The following is a 13673-nucleotide window of genomic DNA, read 5'->3' as shown; positions in this document are numbered from 1 at the left end:
ATGGTGGAGGTTTAAACGCCTTCTTCATGGAGGAGAGGGAAGTAGGAACTGTATACAATTTTATAGGAAGAGTAAATGATTTTTAGGGAAGACAAAGGGACATACAAAACAAAAATTAGTTTCAGACAAACTTTGTTTGGGCTCTGGGTGTGGTATTAACTCTAATCCTTCTTCCTACACCCTAATATTCTGTGGCATCTAGCCTGTAGGTCAAGAAGGGAATTTTGGAAAAAGCCTACCCCGCCTTTTAGCAAAGAAAATAACATGAGATGAGAGTCAGTGACAGTGGTGGTGGTCAAGGAAATTGGTTCTTCTTTAGTTCAAAGCACTCAGCACACCAGTGTCAAACTTTAAGGCACCATGTCCTGAGCCACCACAGAAGGAACTGAGACTGCTCTAGGCACCAGTTTGCACAGTTCAAGATTCGGTGATGAATTAACTTTACCGAATGAAAAGCCTGTTCTTTATCCCTATGCTTGAGAGTTAATCTTTATTACTCTGGCATTTCTACAGTGATAGGAGAGTCTTAGTTATTCACTGTGGGTGCCTTTGACCACATCTCATAGTTGATGCCAACGAGGTGATTCATGTTATGCATTTGGTGAGTTACACTAAGAGATGACTCAGATGGGGCCCAGGCCATAGTGATGGCCCAAAGGTGAAGCCTGACCACATCAAAAAGACCAACCATGTGATTCAAGGGTTGAGTTATGTGGTGCAATCCTAATGCCCAGGAGAACAGGAGGCCACAGTCAGTAATGCCCACCTTGTGGAGCCTGCTCAGATCTCCAGGTCCCAATGTCTCCAGGTTGGAACTTCCAGAGCATGACTTGCCACACAGCAATACTAAGAGAGTCATATGGCCCTGAGCAAATGGAGGCTCTGAGTATAGATCCCTCATTTTGCTAGATCTCCCTTGAGTCTTTTCCTTTGGCTGCTTCTCATTTGCGATAATGAAAGTTGGATCATAAATACAGGTCTGTTCTGAGTGCTGTGAGTCACTCTTGCATGTTATCAAATCTGGAGGAGTCTGGGGGGACCCTCAAGTGTGTAGCCAGCAAGCCGGGCTGGGCTGATTATTCCTACTGGTGCAAACAAAATTAGAGTGGGCGAGGGTTATTTGGGCTTAGCCACAGCATCAGCTGGAATCTGGAAGGGGGAGAGGCCTGGGAGGGAAATAGTGGGCTCATCCCTCTTGGGTTACCACTTCCACGGGAGGACACAAAACTAAGACAGTGGCTGGGGTGGAATGGGGTGTGGGACAGAATGGACTACTGCTACACATACTGGCAAACCAGGGTAGGGGATGGGCCTGGTGGGGGTTATTGTGGGTCGCTCCAACTAGGCTACAGCTCCCACTGGTTCATGTGAGGGCCGGGTATATGCTGGGCAGAACCAGGCTGGACTGTAACACCTATTGGTTCCAGTGGAAGTTGGGAGTGAAAACAGAACCAACCCAGCAATTACAACCACCAGCTGATCAGGGCGATGGACTGTGCCGGGCCCTGTACTTGCTAGCACATACAAGAAGTTTCTTTGGAGATCTTCCTAATCTAAATGCTGGACACAGAACCCTAACCAAGACAGAACAGGTCGACCAACCATCTCAGCTATGATGGACTATGTCAATCAGTGGATTTTTCAAAGACCTCATAGTGCTTGAAGTGGCAACATTGGCAACGATTCATAACTGTTGCAATATCAAAACCACTTGAGCAAGAACCTCAGAGAATGCCCTACATCCGGGACCTGGGGAGGGTGGGAAATTGGGTGGGCCTTCTCCCTTAATACCCCCCTTTAAACATGAAGGAAACAATATGGAAAAAATACTAGTCTTATCCACTTTCCTGTAGCCCTTGAACCTTTTTGCCCTAATTAACTATGTAAAGGTTGTCAAAAAAAAAAAAAAAAAAAGAGTCAAGTGCTGGGCCCCTGCACTGTCATGGGACTCCTAGAAGAAATTCTGGGCTTCTTAGTTCAGCCGGGCCCATCCTGGGTGTTGCAGCCATTCCGGCAGTGAACCAGCAGATGGAAAATCTGTCTCTCTCTCTACTCTCTCTCTTTCTCTCCCCCTCCTTGTCTATAGGGTTGATTATCAAAAAGGAGGAGGAGGAAATAGAAGTAGATGAAGAAAGAAAGAAAGAAAGAAAGAAAGAAAGAAAGAAAGAAAGCAAGAAAGAAAGAAAGAAAGAAAGCAAGAAAGAAAGAAAGAAAGAAAGAAAGAAAGAAAGAAAGAAAGAAAGAAAGAAAGAAAGAAAGCGTCTTTTAAAAAATGTATATAGTGGTTTGTTCACCCAAGTTACAACACATGAAAAAATTCAGGTTACTTCTTATTTACATTTTTCTAAATATACATATTTGAAAAATAGTATTTTAAAAATATCTTTTAAATTTTTTATTTGAAAGGCAGAGTTACAGATAGAAGGAAAGGCAGAGAGAGAGCTTCTACCCACTAACTCCTAAATAGCTGCAATGGCCAGAGCTGGGCCAGACTGAAGTCAGGAACCAGGAGTTTCTTCTAGATCTTCTTTGTAGGTACAGGGACTCAAGGACTAGAGCCATCCTCAGTAGATTTCCCAGGCACATCAGTAGCAAGCTGGATCACACGTGCAGCAGCTAGGACTTCACCCAGTTCCCATATAGGATGCTAGCGCTGCAGGCAGAGGATTAGCTTGCTATACCACAGTGCTGGCCCATGAAGAATAGTATTTAAAAACACTGACAGAGGGGCCATGGTGATGTACCAAGCTAATCCTCCACCTCCAATTTCCACATGGGAGACCTGAAAGATAGTCCTGACTTCAGATCAGCTCAGTTTAAAAACCACTGTGACCATCTGGGGAATGAGCTAGCAGGTGGAAGACCCTTCTCTGTGTCTCTCCTTCTTTGTAAAGTCTGCCTTTTAAATAAAAATAAGTAAATTATTAGGAAAGAAAGTTTTTAAATAAAAACACTGACAGAAAAACCAAAGTACAGTCAACAGAATAGCAAGAAGATAGCAGAGGCGGTAAAGAAGAATGTTGGAGCTACAAAAACATATTAGCTGTTCAATTTCTCAGGTCCTCCACATAACAGTTAACATTTCACCTGTTTAAATTTTTTTATTGGATATATTTGAAACACAGACAAACACAAAGAGATTTTCCATCACTGATTCAACTCCCTCAAGGCCAGTAACAGTGAGGGCTCAGCCAAGCCAAAGCCAAGAACTCGGATTCTCTTGCACAACTGGCAGGGCCATTAACCCAGCATCCCTGGGTGTGCCTGTGCAGTGAGCTGGAACCAGCAGCACAGCCAGCTCAAACACAGCTACTCTAAGATGGAATATTGGAGTCTCACACACAGACTAAGCACTGTGTCAAATCTCTGTCCCACATGTCACTGTTGATGTTATCATTTAACTGTGGAGTTCAGACCTTTCTTCCAAGCAAGATAATGTCTGATCTGTTTTTCTATGTCACTTTTTCATAGCATTTGTCACCCATAGACATGTACTATTTTTAACTTGTAGGTTTAAGTACATAGAAAAAAGGCAGACATAAATAAGTATTCAACAAATGTGTTAGATGAATCCATGAGCTAATCATTGTCTATGCCAGAAAGCTGGAATCATTCCAGGTAACTGAGTGACAGGCCTTGTTTCTCTCAGAACTTACCTGGCCTGAAGTAAGAGGTCTATTCTCAAATGCATGGATTACTGAGGCTTTTAAGAATGGTTCAATAAAAACAAAGTTTGTGAATACATTTCATAAATATTCTCATGTCACCAAAGCTGTGAGTGACCCACAACTGGAAAACTGAATCACCTATTTTCTGCATAATTGGAAACTTGGCTGTTTGACCTCACAGGGACAGAGAAGGATATTGAAGTAAATGTGTTTGGAGCTGGGAACCTGCCTCTTTAGAGACAAGAGGCCTTGCATTCAAAGGCATCAGCAAAACCCAGTTTAATTTACTATGTGATACCCCCCCCCCCAAATAGAAGAATGAGAGCTTTTGGAATGTACCAGCAGGCGTCCAAATGAAGGGCCTCAGAAATACACTTGGTTTGCTACTTTCTAAAATGTCTTCTGCAGGGTATAAACTGCAAGGGTTACTAATAGGAAACACTGAATTACCATTTCTTTAAGACTTCTTCAATTCTTAAGATAATGTGGCTTTCCAAGAGGGGAGATTACAGGCACAGAATGTTCCTTGTTTTCTTTTTTGCTTCCAGCATCAATTCCTCTACAGATAATCTCACAATGTGATTCTACTACCAAGCAATGCGTGGAGAAAAGTTAAAAGGTACTGGTTAGAGTTGGTCAGAGACCCAAGTTTTCTGACAGGCACTTAGGAGTCAAGCCTGGATTCCAATGCCAAAGAAACAAGGTAGAGGTTCATTTCTCATGGGCAGTCATGGGGCAGGGCTTGAAAGTCAGGAAGGTTTGGTTAGAAAAGCCAGTACCACCACATTCTGGTTGGATATCTTTGAGATGCCATATAATCCTCTATAATCTCTCAATTCATTATCTATAAAATAGGATATAACTCATTTACCCTAATGCCTAACTCAGAGCAAAATGTCAGTAATTGATGACGACTGTATTTGGTATTTGAAAAGGGCTTACCATTTTGCTTGCTAGTGTGGGTGTTCTTTGGATGAATTCAACTCTTTCTAGGGTAGGAGTGCTTTCCAATCCAGTAGGTAACTGATTTCCAAAATCATCTCTAGACCTGTGGGGTCTGTACTTGCAGAAACCACTCCAGACCCAATCAAACAAAGGATTCATTATTTCCTTCCTCCTGAGGCTGGTGAGAGAAGCCTAAGGCTGGTTCCTACAAGAAGACCAAGAGGTCTTGGCTCCAAACGTCTTTACTTCTTTGTTCTTTATACTGCAATCAACATGCAAAAATACATCCATAGAGGCTGGCCTTCAGTTACTATAGCAAGTTGCATTAGACTAGGCAGTTGAGCAGATGCTTCCTTTAACATATTGCCATTTTTTATCACAATGCTGAACAGTCATTTTACATGAGAAAATTGTATAAGTTCTGTAGAGAAAATGCCAACCTGTACACAGGAAGAGTCCTGTGGGGTCACTGTATCCTTTTGGGCATAGTACATCATGCAGCTCACAAACAGGCTCGCTTATTAACAGGAATTACTGCTGTAATAATCATTTACTACAAACAATAGCCTTCTGGTCTTGACCTAGGTAATTCTGCATGTATAATGACAGTGTAGTAAAATATTAGATTTACATACTAATTCATGCTAATTTTTCCTAATTGCCTTCTTTCTGTTTTTATTGTGTGCTTTATCCAGAAGCTCTTCTTTGTCAGTGGTTCTTCTGCTTATAATCAGATTGTTTTAACTGTCTAACAAGATCCAGGCATCTTATTCTCACTAATTTGCTATTATAGGCTATCATTGGAGCTGGCTGCAGGACATTTCTAAACATTTTGTCCAGATAGGAGAGGGGCAGATGGACATGACTTCCTCTTGCATTTGTTCATGAAAATTGACTTGAGTACAAATCATCTTTCAAAGTGACCAGTTCTCATTTGTCACTTGTCAACATTTGAATAAACTTTCTAATGAGGAAGACAAGTTCAATTAAAATTAAATTATTTTTCCAAAACAAATCCCAATTTAGAACTTAACTTTCCTTTCTGTCAGTCAACAAATATTAATAGAGCCCCAGCCATTGTAAGATCATATGGAAGCTACTCTTTTTGCACTGGAGATATATTTGTCACTACCTCTTCCCTCAAAGAGCCTGCAGTTTCAACAGGTAAGCAAGTTTTATAGGAGAATGTTTTACAAAGGAATAATGAGGACAAGAGGAAAGGAAGGGACACGAGGCACCATCCATCATAAGTTGGGCAGGAAGAGATGAGTCTTGGCTTGAGGAAGGATGCATGACTAACAGCGACATGCGTCCTACCCAGCATTCTCTGGCTCTTCACACTCACTCTTCCTATCACTGTTAGGGGCACTATGGCTCTGTGTGGTACTTGAGTTGTTATAACCAGACATCTCATAGACCCACATGTTCCTAAAAGACAAGCTACAGCTTGAGATATCAAATATATGACAAAGTAAAAAAAAAAAAAAAAAAGGCATCATAATCCATCAGCTGCTGATTTGGAATCTCAAGGATTATTTTTTTGTTGGCAGTGTACGTTCCCCTGGAAATAGCCCTCTTTACCACTAACATCTGCCAAAATGAGCCCTAAGCTTTGAAGTCCACAGCAACTGATTCTCTTGACATTACCAGTGGCTAGAAAGATGATCAACGCTCACTCACTAAAGAAAATACCCTAATTTAATACAAGTTCCAAGAGTAGCAGGTAATGTAGGCTGAAAATTTTCCCAGACAGTTGTCCTTACATGCAGTATCAGCAGGAAGAAAACTTAAAGTCTATTAGTCACTACTCACAGAGCAACGAGAAAGCCAGCCACAGCCTGTCGCTGAAGGGCAAAATTTAAAATTACTCTCTTGGGGTGAATCCTTAGCTTAGGAGTTAAGATACCAGTAAGATGGCTGCTTCTCACAATAAAGTGAGTACCCAGATTCAATGCCTGGCTTGCGTTCCTGACTCCAGCTTCCCACTAACACAGATCCAGAGAGAAAAGGTAGAAGCTTAAGGAACCGGAATCTTGCCACACATGTGGGAGGTCTGGATTGCACTGCTGGCTTCTGGCTTCAGTCCTGTCCAGCCCTGCTTTATGTTGGCATTTAAAGACGGAAACAATGGATATAAACTTTCTCTCTCTTGCTGCCCCCTCCCTGCAGCCTCCATTTCTTGACTCTCAAAATAAAGAAGCAAACTAAATAATTAATTAACCCGATGAAACAAGAGAAGTGATGAGAATGCTTTTCAAGTTCAATGAGAATAAATGCAGTGCAATAGTAGCTTCAGGAGAGGGAAGTAAAACATGTAAAAAGTGGAGGGGTGACTGGTTACAATCTATGGGGAAAAAAGCCAACAAATGAAGTAGCTAAGCTGGCATTCATTCTAACAACTTTCTTGAAATTGTACTATTAGGATAAAATAGGCACCCAGAAGCCAGATGAGGTCACCCTGGTATTAGTCAAACTTGCCCAGGTGCACTGTGTGCATTTGTGAGCTTCATGTTTAAAACAACATCAGAAGTTCGTAGAATATCCTATGACTAAACTCAACCAGGATTAGAAGCTAAACCTATGCAGAATAAGTGAGGGACTGAAAATATTCATCTCAAGAAGAGAAAGCCAAGAGGTAATAAATTGGTGTCTTCAATAGGCAAGCATATATATCTTTATTCAGCTAGGTTTTTTCCCTGGAGTGCCACTGTTTTTAGCTAAAAGGATTGTGTAAATGAGGTTAAAATCCTAACTTGAATGGATTCATGAGCAAGAGGAAAATTCTCTTTGCTGAGGGTTCAGAGACCTGCTCTTCTTGGTTTGACTGATAACACTGGGAGAGACTAGAGGCTAATGATTTCTTTCTCTTCACTTCCACAAGCTTTCTAAGGCATTTTTCCTCTGTCTCGTCAGTGCCGTGGTTCTCTACTTCTGCGTTCTAGTTACCTGCTAGTTCCTTTCCCTGTGCCAGCCAGCACACATCTCTTTCTGTTGCGCTCTCATTTCCTCATTCCAGGTAGGCAGAAGGATGAGGAGGTGGAGTTGCTGTTCCCCTGACTTCTTGGTGCTCCATGGCCTGCTATTGATCTCTCTTGTAAAACCATACTTTTGTAGGCTTCACATTTTCAGGGGTGTCACCATTTCTTGACATTTTCTTCTCTCCAGTTCTTGCTCACTACCTTCCAAGCCAGACATCACAGTTGAAGCATTAGGCCTCTGAGCCCTGCCATCATCCCCCGTACTTCACTGTGTTTCTGACAACCCACAGGCTGTGTCTCTTCCAGTTCTCACTGTAATTGCTCCATCCGCTCCACTTGACTTGTCTTCAGAGCACCCTGGCCTTGTCATAACCTGACACTCATGCCCTCAGTGTCACTGATGCCCACATGCTGTGAGCGCCTCTTTCCCTGGCCCTGGTGACTCATCCTCCTCCCCAGTGCTGAGATCATCCTGAGACTGTCAGAACTTCTTGATCCTGGTCCCTCTCAGTCTCATAGTGCCGGGACCCTACCTACCTTGCCTTCACTTCCTTCCACATCTAGCAGAACCTGAGGTTTGGCCATTTTACAACCCTTTTTAGATTATTCTATTCACTTGCCCTTTGAGCTTGATTTGTTTCCCTTATGGCAAAAACTCACCCTTGATGAAGCCAACTACATTCCAGTGCCCACAACAAAGCCTTCTGATGAAAGGCAAGCAGCGCAGCAGGTTGGTTTTGCTGTAAATGCATGAGAGTCAAACTCAGGGAGCGCTTCTTGCTTGTTTGTTTGAATTACTCACTCCTTCTTGGCACAAAAATTAGTGCACAGTGTCTCCCTCCTTGAAGGCAGTTGCCCCCTCCCATCATACATACACACACACACACACACACACACACACACACACACACACATTTGTAGCTAGTTCTCATCACATACTTGAGTCTCTTATTGTCACTGTCGCCCCCACCTCCCCTAATTTTCCAAATGCTCTCTAACTCCTAGATCTGACTGGCATAGACTTTTAAATTCAGTCTTCTCAAGGTTCTTATGATCTTCGTATCTCTAGTTTTCAATGGACATGTCTCTGTATACATCTCACTCAACGGCACAAGTTATACTAATGACTGTACCCTGGTTGTCCAAGAGTCCCTTTCCTGGGCCTTGGTGACATGGGAATTCCCTTATCTCACCCTGCCTTCAGACTACCACTTATCTTTAGCACAAATGTGGCCATTGCACATTTGACACATAGTGCCAGGCCCTCTCCTTTTTTAAAAAAGTATTTATTTAAGAGAAACATACACACACAAAGAAAAAGACTGAGAATGAGAGAGAGTTCCTATCTACTGTTTCACTCTCCAAATGCAATAATTAAGGGCCTGGGGGGACAGAAGCCAAGAGCTAAAAACTCAACCCAGTTCTCCCATATAGGTGGCAAGAACTCAGTTACTTGGGCCATCAATACTACCACCCAGAACTGGAATAGGGGATCAAAGCCAGACATTTGACTAGTGGTGACTTACCTACCAATCTAAATGTGCATCTCCTCTTTTGCTTCCTCAGCTCACTTAGCTTGCGTATTTACACAAATGACTTACAACTGCATGTTTCCAGACCAGACACTCTATCATATTTCATACACACTCATGGACTTGCCCATTTGCCTGCTCCATGTAGCAGTCTCCAAGACATATCATTTCAGAACTAAGTTCTGTCTCTTCTCACCCCACAAGTCATAGTCCCATTCCACATATTTTATATCAGTAAAAGACACTGCAATCCTTTCTGTTGTATAAAGCAGATAGTGAAGAATCACATTTAGCTTCTCTTAAACCCTCACCTGCATGCATGTTGATTCTAACACCTGGTCCTACCAACTTTGTCTACTAAATTTATTCTCCACCCTATCCCCTGTCACCATCAATCCCTGTCTAGACCCCCCACACTATTCTCTTATAAACCCACTTTATTACTCTTCTTCATACAATAGCCAACAAGATAGTTCTAAGAATGCACCTCTTCTGCCTAAAACTTGTCCATTTCCACTTCTCTAAGAATAAAGATAAGACAATATTCTGATGCTTCTTCAGAAAAATGTTTATGAAAGCCTTTTCAGTCACATCTTCTTCTTTGGCGTAGGGTTTTTGTTCATTTGGAATTGTTAATTTCTTAGCAAATACTTCTTTTATGATTGTAAGTCCCTGTTACAAGCTAGCTGTTCATACAGTGTCAGTTTTACAATGATCAATAACATTGTTTATCCAATGTGGCCACAGGGACGAAGTTGGACCCACACCAAATGATGGACAGTCGATAAATATTAATTTTAGGAACAATTTCATGAATAAGCAATCAGCACTAGTTTTCATTTCCATATGTAAACACTGACTTGTCATCTAATTCATAACTAATTAACAAAGAAGATAGATAAACTGTGGCATATAGGAAATCCTTTGTTACCTGCATCCTCCTCCCAGTTGATTCACCTAAATATTCTACTTGGCAGTTCTGTTTCAGAACTCTCCACTATTAGATAATCTTATTTAAGACTCTGAAGTTGGCAATGTTTGGATTTTCAAAGAAACTTGTGTTTTGTCTTATTTATTTTGCTCACTCATTGGCATTTCAACACCCATTATTTCCTCCTTACCTTTCTTTGCTTTCTAAAGGAGACCCTTCTGGGATGAAAGGCTTGCACTGGGGTTGGCACTCAGCTGTGCTAGTATTGAGCAGTCACAGTGGCGCATTGTTCAGGCAGATGTTTGACCCTGTTGGAGTCTGGCACAGACTGTCCTTACTGCTGTTTTCTGATTAGTTTTTTCTCTGAGATTTTCCTATTTTAGCCACACACACACACACACACACACACACACACACACACACACACACAGTATCTGTTCCCATTTTTCTCAGATGCTGTGAGATGCAGCATATGATAGTCTGTGTGTGCGACTAAGGCCTCCTGCTCTGCGCTCCAGGATGGGAAAGGGTGCTTCTGGGCGAGCTGATTGGTATCCAGCCCTAAGAACATCCAAGAGTAGTTGCATGGCTCTGAAGTTCCAGTGCCCACTGCAGACTCATTCCTGTTTCTTTCTCCTTCTCTTGTGCCAGCCAACCATACTTCAGTACCTCTAGCCTGAAGTAGAAGTTTCATTGTTTCTGGGACCCCTCTTCTCTCTATGAGCTCCTCAACTTTTCCTAGTCAAGTGCTCTCCCTTCCTATGCTCTTTGTCCCTCTTGCTACCCAAACATTAATCTTCCTCAGGCCACCACCCCAACATCTGCTCTTTTCCTTTTACTCATTCTCCCTGGGACATCTTGACTCAGAACACAGGACATTATCTCACATCTCCACCCTAACTTTCAGGTCTATATAAAGAGTGTCCCCAACTCAATGATGATTTGACTAAGAATTTTTCAATTTTATTATTGCAAACTCATGGACCCATGCATGAATGTATCCATACAATCATTCTGCTTTTCTCCTTTCTATACAGAGTTCAATAAGTTACATAAAATGTTCAGCATATTTTTATAAGATAGGCTTTATGGTACATTATTTTAGTCAACTGTGAACTAACAGGAGTGTTCTCAGCATGTCTAAGATAGCCTAGACTAAGCATTGATGTTCAGCAGGTCAGCTGTATTAATGCATCTGTCACTACAATATTCTCAATTTATGGTGGATGTATTGAGATGTAATCTCATGCTGCATCAGAATATTCTTTCTTCCAAAGTTTAGAAAGGTATAGCACTCTGGTAATAATTCTCATTGATGATGTCCATGAGGAAATTTCCATGTGAAAATCTAATGACACAAATGTTCAGGTACCAGCATACAAATGCATTGCATCATATTCAGTGTTGTTTTATGACTTGACCTATAAAGTCAAGCATTATGTAAAATAAAAGAACTGTAATTAAGTTATTAATTATGCATGACTATTTTCTTTACAAAAGAAACATGATCCCAAAATACTCTTGGTTTTAATTTAATTAGTGAATTTAATGCATGTTTTCTAAATTGCTCATTTTGTATTTTTGCGTAAGGAAGGTGGCTAGCTTGTCAGAGGAATTATTTATAAATTGACTAATTAATTGCTTCAATCTTTATGTGATGAGATTTACATGGAAATATAAAAGGGCACTCTAAGGACAGACAAAAAAAATGTCTGCACAGGCATCATGCTCCTGTCATCTGCTCTAAAGCAATGTTATTTGTGGACATCTGGCCAGGAAAGGAACTACTCAATGACTAAGGCAGCCTGGCCTAAGGAAAAAAGCATGCACATGTGGAAATTCTCATGACTTTCTATCTAATTAGAAAGCAAATGATACATAATACCAAAAACCAATTATTAAACAGATAATATAAAATAAGCATTCAAAGACACGAAGGACTCCATGTAGCAACTGAGGAAAAGAAAGACAAAACCAAACTAGAGACAATGTTTTCTACAAAGTTCTTTAAGCAATAAACAGACAAAATAGCTGGAGACTGAGGGTTTTAAATTTTCATAGACTTCAAAGACTCAAAATGGCTCTAACTCTGACCTAGAGCCCCATTCTGCTGGATACGAGTTGGCATCATTTAAATTCAGACTCCAATGATAGACCCTCATAGATTTACAAAGTCATATCACTGTTCCTGAACCTCACCTGTGACACAATGTACAATGCTAACCTGCAGCACCCTCACCCAAGTTATCTTCAATTTACATTGAAGTAGCTTACTAACATTGAAACAAATCAAAAGTCAACACTGATAGCACATAAACTTACATACTGTCCAAATCTGAAATCGCACCTCTGAAAAGCCATAACAAATAATTTATGTTTTCTGGGGTATACAGACCCCTCAGTTTGTCACAGAAGAGATTCCTGATTTAAGTCATACTTTTGATCCCATGTGGAGCCCACTTTTCCTCCCAGCACTATCCACTTGGATCAATGGCAGAAAAAGCTGCTATCACACAAAAGGTAAGAATAGGATGCAAACACTGGTTTTGCCTGTGGTTTCTCTTAACTTAGCCCATAATCTAGCACAGACAACCTGATTATGCCATTGCATACTCCTGATATATTCCAAAGTATCAAAGGTCTTTCCCTAAGTTCAGCCAAAATGGCAAAAGAATTAAATTCAGAAAATGTGTTGGGCAGATGGGTCAAAAAAAGTATGACTTTGGTCTCTTCCCCTTGATTGACCTTCCTCACAGATAAGAAAGAAACTTAGACTCTGTTATAGATTTTAACCAAAAATAATGACTAGGACACCAGGTCACTTTCCTATGAGGGAATAGGCAGAATCAGGTCAGAATGCAACCTCCTGTGATCACTCATTTTTTCAAAATGCTACCTTTGCAGTATTGACACAGGTTTGAGAATGTTGGCTTTGGGATTAATCAGCAAAGCAGGTGTAATTATGAGCCCTGAGACTTCTATTGGTTCTCCTGGTTCATATGCACATCAAGGCAGAGGAGAAAATTTTATTTCCCATTCATAATTTTAAACACTTAAATCTGAACAATGTTGGAATGGTTACAAAATTTAGTACTGATGACAAAATAATTCAAGGAAGAAAAGAAGTAACACAACAACATACTGTTATTAATTATGCTGGTTAATAATCCAATCAATACTCCACATCAGTAAAAACAGAAATAGCCATATTGGTGGGGGAGGAACGAACAGGTGAGTTCATTCTCAGGGCTTGGATGGACAGACCTCCTGGCAGCATGGTGGCTGCTGGGGGTATCTGAGCCAGGTCTGACTCAATGCTTGCAGCCCTAGCCTCAGAAACTGCTGCCAAGCAGTGAGCAAATGCAGTGCTCGCCAGTGGCCATAGCATCAACTGGCACCAGGTTTCACCTATGGCTGCCTGGCAGCAAGCTCTGGGAATAAATCCTGAGGGACTTCCAATGACAGGGCCACTGTACTTGAAGGTAAGTGAGGAGACTGAGAACTGGTGGTATAGAAGAGAGACACTGGAAGATCTGTATGGGTCAGACTGATACACGAGCCCACATGCGAGTCATGAGTAGGGCTTGTTAGCATGGAACACTGCTGATTGCCACATGCC

This window comes from Ochotona curzoniae, unplaced genomic scaffold (genome assembly GCF_017591425.1).
Source record: "Ochotona curzoniae isolate NIBS_2020 unplaced genomic scaffold, NIBS_Ocur_1.0 scaffold_4683, whole genome shotgun sequence".
Lineage (NCBI taxonomy): Eukaryota > Metazoa > Chordata > Mammalia > Lagomorpha > Ochotonidae > Ochotona > Ochotona curzoniae.
This window is presented reverse-complemented; position numbering follows the sequence as displayed.